An 11,296-nucleotide genomic window follows, 5' to 3' on the forward strand; every position below is an offset into this window, starting at 1 on the left:
AACAAAAAAAAAATCCAAAATCTAATAAAAAAACTGAAAACCACTGAAAAAGAACATTCAAAACTTAACAAAAGAAACATCTAAAATCATTAAAAAATAACATCCAAAACATATAACAAAAAAATCTAAAACCAAACAAAAAAATATCTAAAATCATTGAAAAAACACATTTAAATTCAAATAAAAAACATAAAAAATCATTGAAAAAGAACATTTGGCTATGCGAGAAGCTACAACTAGAGGTGAGAATAGTGCATTCGACTGTGAGGGGTATTTCTTGCACTGCGACAGTAGCGTTGTTCTAGTGATAAACAACAACCTGAGCGAGTAACGACGACAATTATCATTTGGACCTACACAAACTGCAACTGGAGGTGGAACACCAATATAGATTTGACAAGGATGGCGAGGGATGGACGGCGGCTACGGCAATGGTGTTGACCCAGCGCTGCGTGCCGAGTAACCTAGAGTTTCAAGATAGCATGATGGCGGTATTAGGTGGAGAGTTCTGCTGAGGGGGTATTTACATTTGAGAGGCAAGGAAAGGGAGAAAGCAAAATTAGTTTGGAGTGATTTTGGATATTTTATATTTTATATTTTTTTTGCTTGTTTATAACTGAATTATCTTATTGGTTTTAGTTGGCTAGTACTCTAATTAATTACTTAGAATAATTTTAATTTAAATTTAACTTGGATGAGCCTTTCGTAAACAAATTCTGGAATAATTTCCATTTAGATAGTTTTAGTTCATTTGATCGTAAAAATTTTTGGCAAAAATGAACGCGGATCGAATTGGATCGGAGATGGCCAAAATCTTGATACGATCTGCACTAAAATCATCGGATAGGATCGGATCTAATATCCGCAGTTTGTAAGTTTGGATTCGATTCGATCTACACATTTGCGAATCGAGTCGGATATCGGATATATCCGCAAAATACAAAATATTTTTAAAAGCTTATTTTTATTAAAAAATATCAATAAAATTTCTTTTTTCTACTCTTTTAAATATGTTTACTCTTAAATCTAATCCTATTAGTATGCGAATCGGATCCATATATATCTATAATTTTTAGTTCAGTCAAATAAATACTGCAGATATACTAATCGAAACTGATTCATGAGCGCCTCTAATTTTTGCCTTGATGAAAGTACATTTAAATTTTGGAAATAGAAGGTTAATTTAAGCATAAAACAAGAAAGTAAACGTTGTAAACAAATAATTAAAACACCTCACAAAACCAGCTGGGTGAATCATTTCCTGATCTATTATTCAAAAGGTGCTCGAATATTCTTCCATCCAATGGAAAATTTATTAAAACTTCAAACATTGTCAAACCCTGTAACAAATATATACATATATATAATATATTAGAACAAGAACAAACTTATTGATGAGTTATTTTCCCTGTCCCGCTAACTTGATGATAATGATATACAATGCTTCCAGATTAAATTATTTAAAGCAGAGAAACCAAAATTAAAACAAAATGTTGAAGCACCATAAACGAAAAACCAAAACTAAAATTTTGAAATGTTTCATCATGTAGGTGACTAACTAAAGAGGCATAACTACATAAGAACCATAGGTCCAAAATTATTTTGTGAAATTTTACTTCATATGATTGTAATTGATACTATTGTCTCACACATTTGTATAATTAAAGTATTAAATTATTGCTTAAATAAACTAAAAAAGTACATATAAATAAATTTTGAATAGACAAAAATATACACCAAAAATTCATAAATATCAAAGTACAAATTAGGGATTATTTTTTACACATAAAAGTGTCATGCTCGTGTAGTAAAAGTTTGATATTTACAAATCTTTAAAGTGTACTTTTGTTCATTAAAAATAATCTTTATAATGTGCTTTGATTCTTATGAATCTTAGTGTGTATTTTTGTCCACTTAAATTCTTTCGTGTGTACTTATGTTTATACTCTAAATTGTTTTTAATAGTTGTTTTATATCAAATCGTATATGCCTTAGAAAGTTCCTCAATGAATCATTGTCTCAACAATAAAAAGAAAAAAGTTTAAACATGATCCTATTAAATTAACATATAAGAAAATAAATACCAAAACTACAATATTCATACGGGTATTATTTGTTGAGCTCAGCATTAAGCGTCTCAATGCTTTTGGTCCTCTTTTTTATATTTTTTGGATAGTGCTCGCAGCATGCGTAGATAATACATCCCAGAATGCAATGTTTCTTCTTTATCTCATCCTGATCAAAACGCATCTTGCACTCATTGATACAAACGTCTAAAGTAGTAGAGGAAATTGCATAAGAACTTGCTAAAATTACTAACATTGTAATTGCAAGAATCGCACCATTCTTAGCCATTGGTTTCTCTTCTTTTTAGTCTTGCAATAACAAGTTTATGGTAGATCACGTTTTATATAAGCTTAGAATCTTTCTTTAGTATTTTTCTACAAATGATTTTATAAGATATTATTTGCTTAGTTCCGTCCTCTCCTTATACCAAGAGCTACAAAATACTATATATAAACAAAACTAAAATTTCTCATTGTAGCAAAGTGTTGTTTTGAAGTTAATTATTCTAGGTAAGCTTGAAATATCTCTTCAGTCCAACATATTTTCATAAATATACATTAGATAATAAAGCAACCAATTTAATTTTTTAAGAACTTTTATGATATATTGCACATCAGAAAATGTTGAATATAAAATTTAGGATTCAGAAAGTTAAAAGCTCCCTGCCTCAAACAAATATTGAAAAGATAATGGCAAGCTAGATCTTATTTGTTTTCAAATGAAAATTATTTAAATAATTAGTATTTTAGAAACAATGAGCTTGGTCTCGGTCTAGTTCTCGTGGATTACGGTTAAGAATATCTATATCGTCAAGAGAAGACCATTTTACCAAAATTTTGTGTCTCTTAATACGCTGCATCCGGATTCAAAATTTGACATAGATCAATTAGTAGAACTTTTTAGTGTTAGATGTGTGAGTGTGTAGTGTGAATGTGTTTGTGATGTAATACCTAAAATTGAGGGTTGTCTAATCTATTTGACCAAGAAGGAGCAAGTAATAAGTTTTATATAAGAATTTATTAACTTATTTAATTGTTATCATGCAATAGAGTTTAGTTTTCTACTAATAATTAATTTTAAAATTTATTATCTAAAAACTAAAAATTAAATGTATACGTTATTATATAAATAAAATTAATTAATTTTTATATTTATTATTTAAAAATAATTAATCTATGGCTATCGCATGGTGATATGGTTGAGTTACTACTGTTGTATAGTGCTTCTATGGCCGTCGCTGTTGTGGAAAATGGTCGGATTCGATGCCGCTGATTTCAGGTCAAGAGAAAAGGATTTTTAGACGAGTTTAGCTTTGTGGGTTTCAACTAATTGAGTTAGAGAGTTTCGTTTTTAAAATTAAAGGTTTTAATTTAAGAATGTTTACAGAGTCTATTGAATAATTGCAAATAATTCATGATTGTCTGGACTGAATTTGATGAATATGTGTTTAATTTTCTAATTATTTGAGAATGCTGAAAATTCTTATTCCTAGCTAGTTGTGATGATGAGAATTGTTTGAATTTTGGCTGTGAATACGTTATGTTTATGCTTTGGTTAAATGATGTATGACTTTTGAATAGTATATAGGTCTCAGTTGCGTGGGATGGATGAAATTGTTTGCTTGATTGATTTACTATTTGATTTGGTTAATTCTGGATTGAGTGCTGGTTTGGATCAAGATAAATTGAGAGATTGTGAAAATGAAGGAGCCAGTAAAAGTGGTAAAGTCTAATTTTAAGGGGAGGTTCTGTCCGAGTTTTTGTAAGAATATACCAAAAGGTGGTTTTAGTTAATATTAAATGTTAAACGAATATGGTCGGAGGGTAATGTAAATTTTGAATGAACGAGTGATTTTTCTTTGGTTTCAATAGTAAAAGATTCGAAAGGGGGCTAATTTTTATTGAAATAGAAAGTGGCTTAACTTAAAAGAAAACGATTTGATTATTGAAAATTATATTTGAAAATAGTTTGATTAGTGAAAAGGATTTGATATTTGAAAACTGTTTGATTATTGAAAAGGATTTGCTATTTGGAAATGATTTGGTTAGGATCCTTGAAAGGTGGCAAAGTCCGAATTTTAGAGGAGATGCTGCCGAAACTTTTATAAAACTCTGAGACTTTATTTGAAGCATTATTTAAATGAAAATTTGATTTAAGAATCATATTATTTGATTTTGATTTATTAAAACAAGATTCATGTTTTCAGTTTGATTTTTAAGAAAAATATTATCTTTTGAGTTCGATTTATTTAGAAAAAAAAATTTATCTTCATTAAATGTTAAAAAGATTTGAATACTTATAAACTAAACGTTTTGATATTATAATTGATGAATGGCTAAAAGTGTACCTTTCTGGTGATGCGGAGGTGTGAATGATTATATGGTGATGTGGAGGTATGAATGATTATGTGGTGATGCGGAGGTATGATTGATTATTTGGTGATGTTGAGGTATGACAAAGAAAAGGAATGAGAATCTATGAATGATGAACAAATGAATGAAAATTGATAATTATTTATGAGAATTGGTTATTTAATTTGTTGAGTTGAGAAATTAACTAATTTCAATTAATGATGACAAATATTATTTTTTTGGGTTAATCATTTAATTAGTTTTTAATTGTGTTTGATAAAGTGATGCATGCCAAAGAAATAAAATAGTTGCAGCAGCCCAAACAGATAGAAAAATAACCAAGTCTCTCAGTGGGCTCTCAAACACTCAAGGTCCAAAGAAATATTGCAAAAATCAACTGGGCTGAATGAAAACATATTCAACCCAAATCCAAGTTGACTACATTAAGCTTCTCATCCAAGATTGAAGACTTACCTCTCTCCGCTTGCTTCGGTCAGCATCAGAACAAAAGAGAGAGAGCTTCGTTAAATTGCTCTTTTCACCATAGAAGAAAGAAAGAGAAAGCTTAATCCAAAAAGCAAACGTCTATTCACCCAAATCAAACCATTTCAAGTTAAGTCAGAAGATAAAAGTGATTTATTTCCATTTGCATGCATGTTAATTTCTTCACTCCTTCTCCAACTTTCTGCGACACCATTTTTGGTTAAATGAAGAAAGAAGTCTTTGATCTCTGCTGTTGTAAATTAATGGTTCACAAAGTTTCTTGGAGCCAAAGCACATTATTAATGGTTCAGATTTGGGTTTACCATTGAAACAATTTTTCTTTGCTGATTTAATGTCTTCGGTCAAGCAAAAAGAACCAGCTTTGAAGTCCCTAATTTGGGGATTAATGGAAGAAAGTGAAAGGTAAGTTGGTGAAGCACACAGTTCGAAAAAGTTGACTTGGATGAGAGCAACTTAGCAACATGCAAGGATAGACAAAAAAAAAATTTTTGTTAATACAAAGGTAAGGAGAGAGAACCAGGGTTTGAAGTTCAAGTTCTGAGAAGTCTTCGCTGAGAGAGTTCATCAACTTGGATAGTGCTTTCTATCAAAGGAGCATTCCATCAGAATGAAGAACTAAATCAGAGTCAAGCAAATCTGGTTCATCACATAGCAACATAAGCTATTGAAACAATCAATCTCTTTCATGTTTTACAGATTGTAGTGTTCATTTTTAATGTATATCTTTCTGTAATTTCTTGAGATGTAAAAGGCAAAAGAGAGAGCTCAAGTAAAAGCCAATGAGTGTTTAAAAGGTTGAGTGATACACTTGAGTGAAAAGCCTAGAGTGATTTTAGATTTCTTTAGGTTGGTTTTGTGTCTTGTATCTTGTACCAAAAAGGTACCCCTTTCTTAGTTGGTAAGCACTAAGAGTGAAGAGTAAGGTATTAGCATAGCCAAGTCAAGTTAGGTTAGAACTTGAGAGGGAAAGGATTGTGTCAATCCTGTGGAATTGGTGTATGTAATACTTTAACTATAGTGGAAATTTCACCATGGTTGTGGTGGAGACTGGATGTAGGTTGTATGGCACAAGGCAACTGAATCAGGATACTTGTTGGTGTCAGCTTCTCTATTCCCTTCTCTGTTCTGTTTTTTGATATTCATGAGACAAAACTAAATTTTCTCATAAATTTTCCACTGCTGAGTTCAAATAGATTCAGATGGAAATTTTGTAATTAAAGGGTTATTTCATTAAAGTAGAAGAAGGTCATAGATTCAACCCCCTTCTCCAAGTCTTCTACAACCTTCAATTGGTAATCAGAGCCAAAGGTCCAATGGCAAACAACTTGGGCACAACTACAGTTGCCTACACTCTAACAGAAGGCCAGTCAAACAACAGGCCTCCCTTTTTCAACGAGAAGAACTATGCCTAATGGAAAGAGAGGATACGAATTTTCATCCAATCCATTGATTATAACATATGGAAGATTGTTGTAAGCGGCCCCAAGATTCCAATAAAGACCAGTGCTGATGGAGTGGTGACTCCAAAAGAAGAAACTGAATGGAACGATAATGACAAAAAGAAAGTGGAGCTGAACGCTAAGGCCATCAACCTTCTTCACTATGCTATCAGCTTTGAAGAGTACCAAAAGGTGTCTAGATGCAAGACAGCCAAAGAAATTTGGGAGAAACTTCAGGTTACACACGAAGGCATTAAACAGGTCAAAGAAACAATGATTGATATGCTGTGAAAAGAATACGAGATGTTCAACATGAAGGATGGAGAAAGTATTGATGAAGTGTTTGAGAGATTCTTAATCATAATCAACAACCTTGATGCTATGGGTACAACCTACTCAGAACAAATCCTAGTGAGAAAACTACTTAGAAGCCTCACATAGGAATGGGAAACAACAGCCACCATCCTAGCCGAGAATAACAACCTAAGTCCCATAACCTAGGATGAGTTGAGAGGAAAACTTCTTGCCTATGAAGCCACACACACAAACCCAGACTCAAAGAAAAAGGGAATAACCCTTAAGTCAAACATAGAATCAAAAGAGAGTGAGTCTAGTAATAGCTTTTCAGATGATGAACTTGTATTTTTTGCTAGGGGACTTAGAAGGCTAAGGAGGAACAAAGGCAAGTACAAGGGCTCAAGCTCAAAGGAGTACAAGAAAGAATTGAGCAAAGTGGTATGTCACCATTGCAAGGAAGCTGGACATCTCAAATACAATTATCCAAAACTCAAGAAGGAGGACAAAGGGAAGAAAGAAAAGAAGAGAGTGCTCATGGCATTTTGGGAGGACCTTAAGAGTGATTCGGAAGAGGAAGAAGACTCCGAATGTGAAGCTCATATTTGCTACATGGCTGGTGAGGATCAACTCGATGAGGTAAATTACTATAACTTGTCCATAGATGATTTATATGTTATAATTGACGATCTCACACTAAATTCTGCAAAACTGCTGGAAAAATATACTAAATTTAAATCTGAAAAAGAAATGTTGAAAGTTGAAAATGATTTTTTGAGAGAAAAGGTGAAGGAAACTGAATGTGCTTTGGATTTTATTGAAGAAAACAGATTTCTAAAATCTAAACTTGAAAAATTAAAAGAAAAGCACATTGTGGATCCTTCTCAAGAGCTTATTGCTCAAAATGAAAGATTAAATAAAATGATTAAAAGATTGAATGGGGACTTAGCAAAATTTGCTCAAAGTTCTAGCAACTTGGACAAATTACTTGCAAGTCAAAGACCATTGTTTGAAAAATCTGGTTTAGGATATGTGACAAATGATGATGCTGTTTTTGATAGATCTCCTACAATATTTCTGGCCTCTTTATCGAAAACTAAGTCCAACATGGACAAATATGTTTTGGGACATGTTCCCATATATGAAGAAAAATCTGGAAGTTCCTTTTCAAATGAAAATGCTTTGTCTTCAAGAACCGAAACTGTTTATAACAAGTCGGGTCTAGGCTATGTCCCAACCAATGTGGTTACATTAAAAAAACTATTTGCTAATAGAACCTCATCTTCAAAAAGTCAAAACCCAGTAAAAAATTCTGGTTGGAATGCTTTTGGAATATCTCATAACTTCTCTTGTCCAAGGCCACCACAACAAAATGGTGTCATAGAAAGAAGAAATAGAAGTATTCAAGAAATGACAAGAGCCGTGCTATGTGAGAATAATGTTCCAAAATTTCTTTGGGCTGAAGCGGTTAACACAGTGATAGGAAGATTTATGTTGGTTAGGAATTTCACACAAATAATCTCATCGAAGTATAGCTCCCAACCGACAAACAATCCTCAATCAAGTTTTTGGCGCCGTTACCGGGAAATTGCAATGATGTTATGTTATTGGCTATTGTGAATATGTCCATATTGTGAATATTCCTCTTTTGGTTATTTCTTGGTTTAGCTAAGTAGTTAGGAGTTTGTTTTCTTTATTTCTTGTTGGTTTTTATCTTTGTTTTCTCTTGTCACTATGAATTCTCATCACTTTGGCTATGAGTTTGATTCTAACTATGTTGTAGGAAATGGGAATTACAATGACAACATGCATCAAGGATGGAACAACCAAATATAGGAGGAGCCTCAAGGATTTGATCAACCCACTTGGCAACAATCTTCCCAAATGTATTATGAGCAAGAACCATAGCATGATGCATGCCAATCCAATGGCTATGGTGGACCTCCTTGTGATTATCAACAACCACCACTATATACTTATGAACCTCCTCCTCAATATAGCCCTCAACCACCATACTCACAAGCCCCCTACCATCAAATACCTTCCCATAACCCACCCCCATCATATTGGTAACCTTGTATACCTCAACCATATGAACCATATGAATCATACTTAAAATCACCACAATTCCAACCCCAATACCCTCAAAAACCACTACCTTTATACTATTACTAAGATGAACCACCTCCCATATATGAAAACTTTTAACTGCAAGATGAATTTCTCTTTCCACCACAACCCTCCATGGAAGAACACCCATATCCATCTATCCAAGAGCAATGTGATCCTACTTATGTTAGTCAAGTGGAACAAGAGCCAATGGATCGTCTTAAGGAAGCAATGGATCAACTTCAAGTAATCATCCGTCAAAAAGAGCAAGAGGAAGCCCAAAGGAGGCACGAAGATATCATGGCTAACCTTGCCAAAATTAAAGCCACCTTGGACTCATGGGACTCATGCAACAAACAAAGCATTTCTACGGATGAATGTGGAGAATCAATCGAAGAGCGGAGCATGAAGGAGATCTTATAATCTTAACATGAAAACAAGAAAATGGGGTGTGTTGTGCAACAAGTGGAAGGGATGGAGATTGTTGAAGAAGAAGAAGTGGTGAAAGACCTAGGCGAAGTTGAACAAGAGGTGGATTTCAAGTTTGATGACACTTCTACACCAAGCGATGTTGTTGATGATCTTGTGAAAGTTGTTGAACCTTCTTCATTGTGTTGTGAAATTGATGTTGAGGAGGCTAGAGCACAACTCCCAACACATGACTTGAACAATGAGGAATGTATAGAAGAAATTAGTGAGAAAGGAATTAACATTGAAGATGCTTGCCAAGAGGTGGAGATAGTCAAGGAAAAGCACAAGGGAATAACACTTGCAAAACCATTGGAGACATCCTTTCCTAAGTCACCATCCAACACAATATTCAAGTGGGTAAAATTCTTATCTCTAATCTTTACTTTCCCACTTGAATATGGTTTGATTGAAATGGATAGTCAACTTAGAGCTCTTTGTGGATTGAAGAGTAAGGGAGGGTTGTGTAGCGGTTGGCAAAATGATGTTAGGTTCATTAAGGTTGAACCCTCAAGGCATAGGTACCATGGTTGGAGGAATGCTAATTTGTATGGGTTTTAGAGGAGAATTTGGTGCCCCAATGAGAATTCTATGTGTTTCTCACCCAATTGGAATTGTCTTGATCAACATAAAGATGGGTGTAGAAACAAGATTTGGGATCCCGAAATATATGAGGATCAACTTTGGGAGCTCAAGGCTTGTGAAGAACTCCATCAAAGCTTGGTGCAATTGAATTGGTATCTTGGAGTTTTTTGGAGATTCAAGCATTGTTGGAGATTCAAGGATAAATACAAGCACAAGCCACCATGACAAGGAGCCTCCCAAATGTCCAACTTAAGGACTATAAATAAAAGTGTTAGGTGGGAAACACCCCACCATGGTAAACTCTTTCCATTCTCTCGTATATATAATCAATGAATGAATTGAGTTGCCATTGTTAGGTAGTTTTTTTCTCTGCATATTCTTGTTTTAGTATTTTGGTTGTTAGTTTGTTTGATTAGATTTATGACTTAAGTTGTAGGTTACTTGTTTGAATTGCATTTTTATTTGAATTGCCTAGTATAGTATTTGAAAAATTTTTTCAAAAAGAGTTAGAGATTTTGTTAATTTTTCATTTTGATTGGTTTTAAGTATATATATAGTGGATGGGAGTGCCCTATTTCTGTTTTTATGTGTAAAAAAAAAAAACTATGCCCACGTGTGAGGGTGGCCGATGCGCACGCGTCGTGCTGATGCTACTGTTGCTGCATGGGCCAAAAACCAGAAAGTTGTGCTGGTGGGGTGCCAAAACTGTGCATCTAGCATAAATTCCACTCCACGCGTACGCGTGACCCACGCGTACACGTCATCTCCATTTTCCCCTGTCACACGTACGCGTGGGTCACGCGTACGCGTGACCCTCTGCCCCATTCACACACCTTTCTTTTCTTCTCTTCTTTCCATTTCTTTTCTTCTTCTCTCTTCTTTTCTTTTATTTCCCTCCTCCAACCATCACCCACTACTATCATTCACTATCCACCATCTTCTACTTTAGTTAGTTAGTTAGTTAGTTGGTTGGTTGGTAAGTTAGTTAGTTAGTTACTTCAATTTTCTGTTTTGGTGCTAAGTGTTGGATTATTGATTTAATTTGCTAATTTTGATGTTAATTACTGCTGATTACCCATGAGATACTATCCTAGCATCATTGTTGTTAATATTCATTGTTGGAATCCTTTATTAAGGTTATAATTTATTACTTGGTTTTGAGTTCTTCATGCTTAATTTTGTGCATACCAAGTGCATGAGAATTGCCTTTCAAGTATTCTAAATCTTTTGAATTGCATATTGTAGCTAGGCAACATGTGATTGGAACTCTTTACTTTGACTAGGCAATGTCTTGATGTTGGATGTTGTGCATTCATATCAATGCATTGTGTTGCTTGATCATATGCATCCATATGTTATGCTTATACCTTAAGGACATGTTGACCCTCAATTGTTTAACTATGTGCTCTCCATATACGTGAAACTAGTCATTTGGTATAATGCCCCAATTGTGAATTTGGATTGTCAGCTTACCTAGTG

At 33.8% G+C, this 11,296-nt stretch overlaps 1 long non-coding RNA gene across 1 annotated transcript; it reads right to left on the reverse strand.

Annotated features, from left to right (window-relative positions):
• LOC110268928 lies at positions 1,102 to 2,434 on the reverse strand. Its single transcript, XR_002357675.1, has 2 exons — positions 2,105 to 2,434; positions 1,102 to 1,340 (listed from the first exon to the last, which is right to left on the reverse strand). It is a non-coding gene; the product is annotated as an uncharacterized LOC110268928 (long non-coding RNA).

The sequence above is a fragment of the Arachis ipaensis genome, chromosome B02 (genome assembly GCF_000816755.2).
Source record: "Arachis ipaensis cultivar K30076 chromosome B02, Araip1.1, whole genome shotgun sequence".
Classification (NCBI taxonomy): Eukaryota; Viridiplantae; Streptophyta; class Magnoliopsida; order Fabales; family Fabaceae; genus Arachis; species Arachis ipaensis.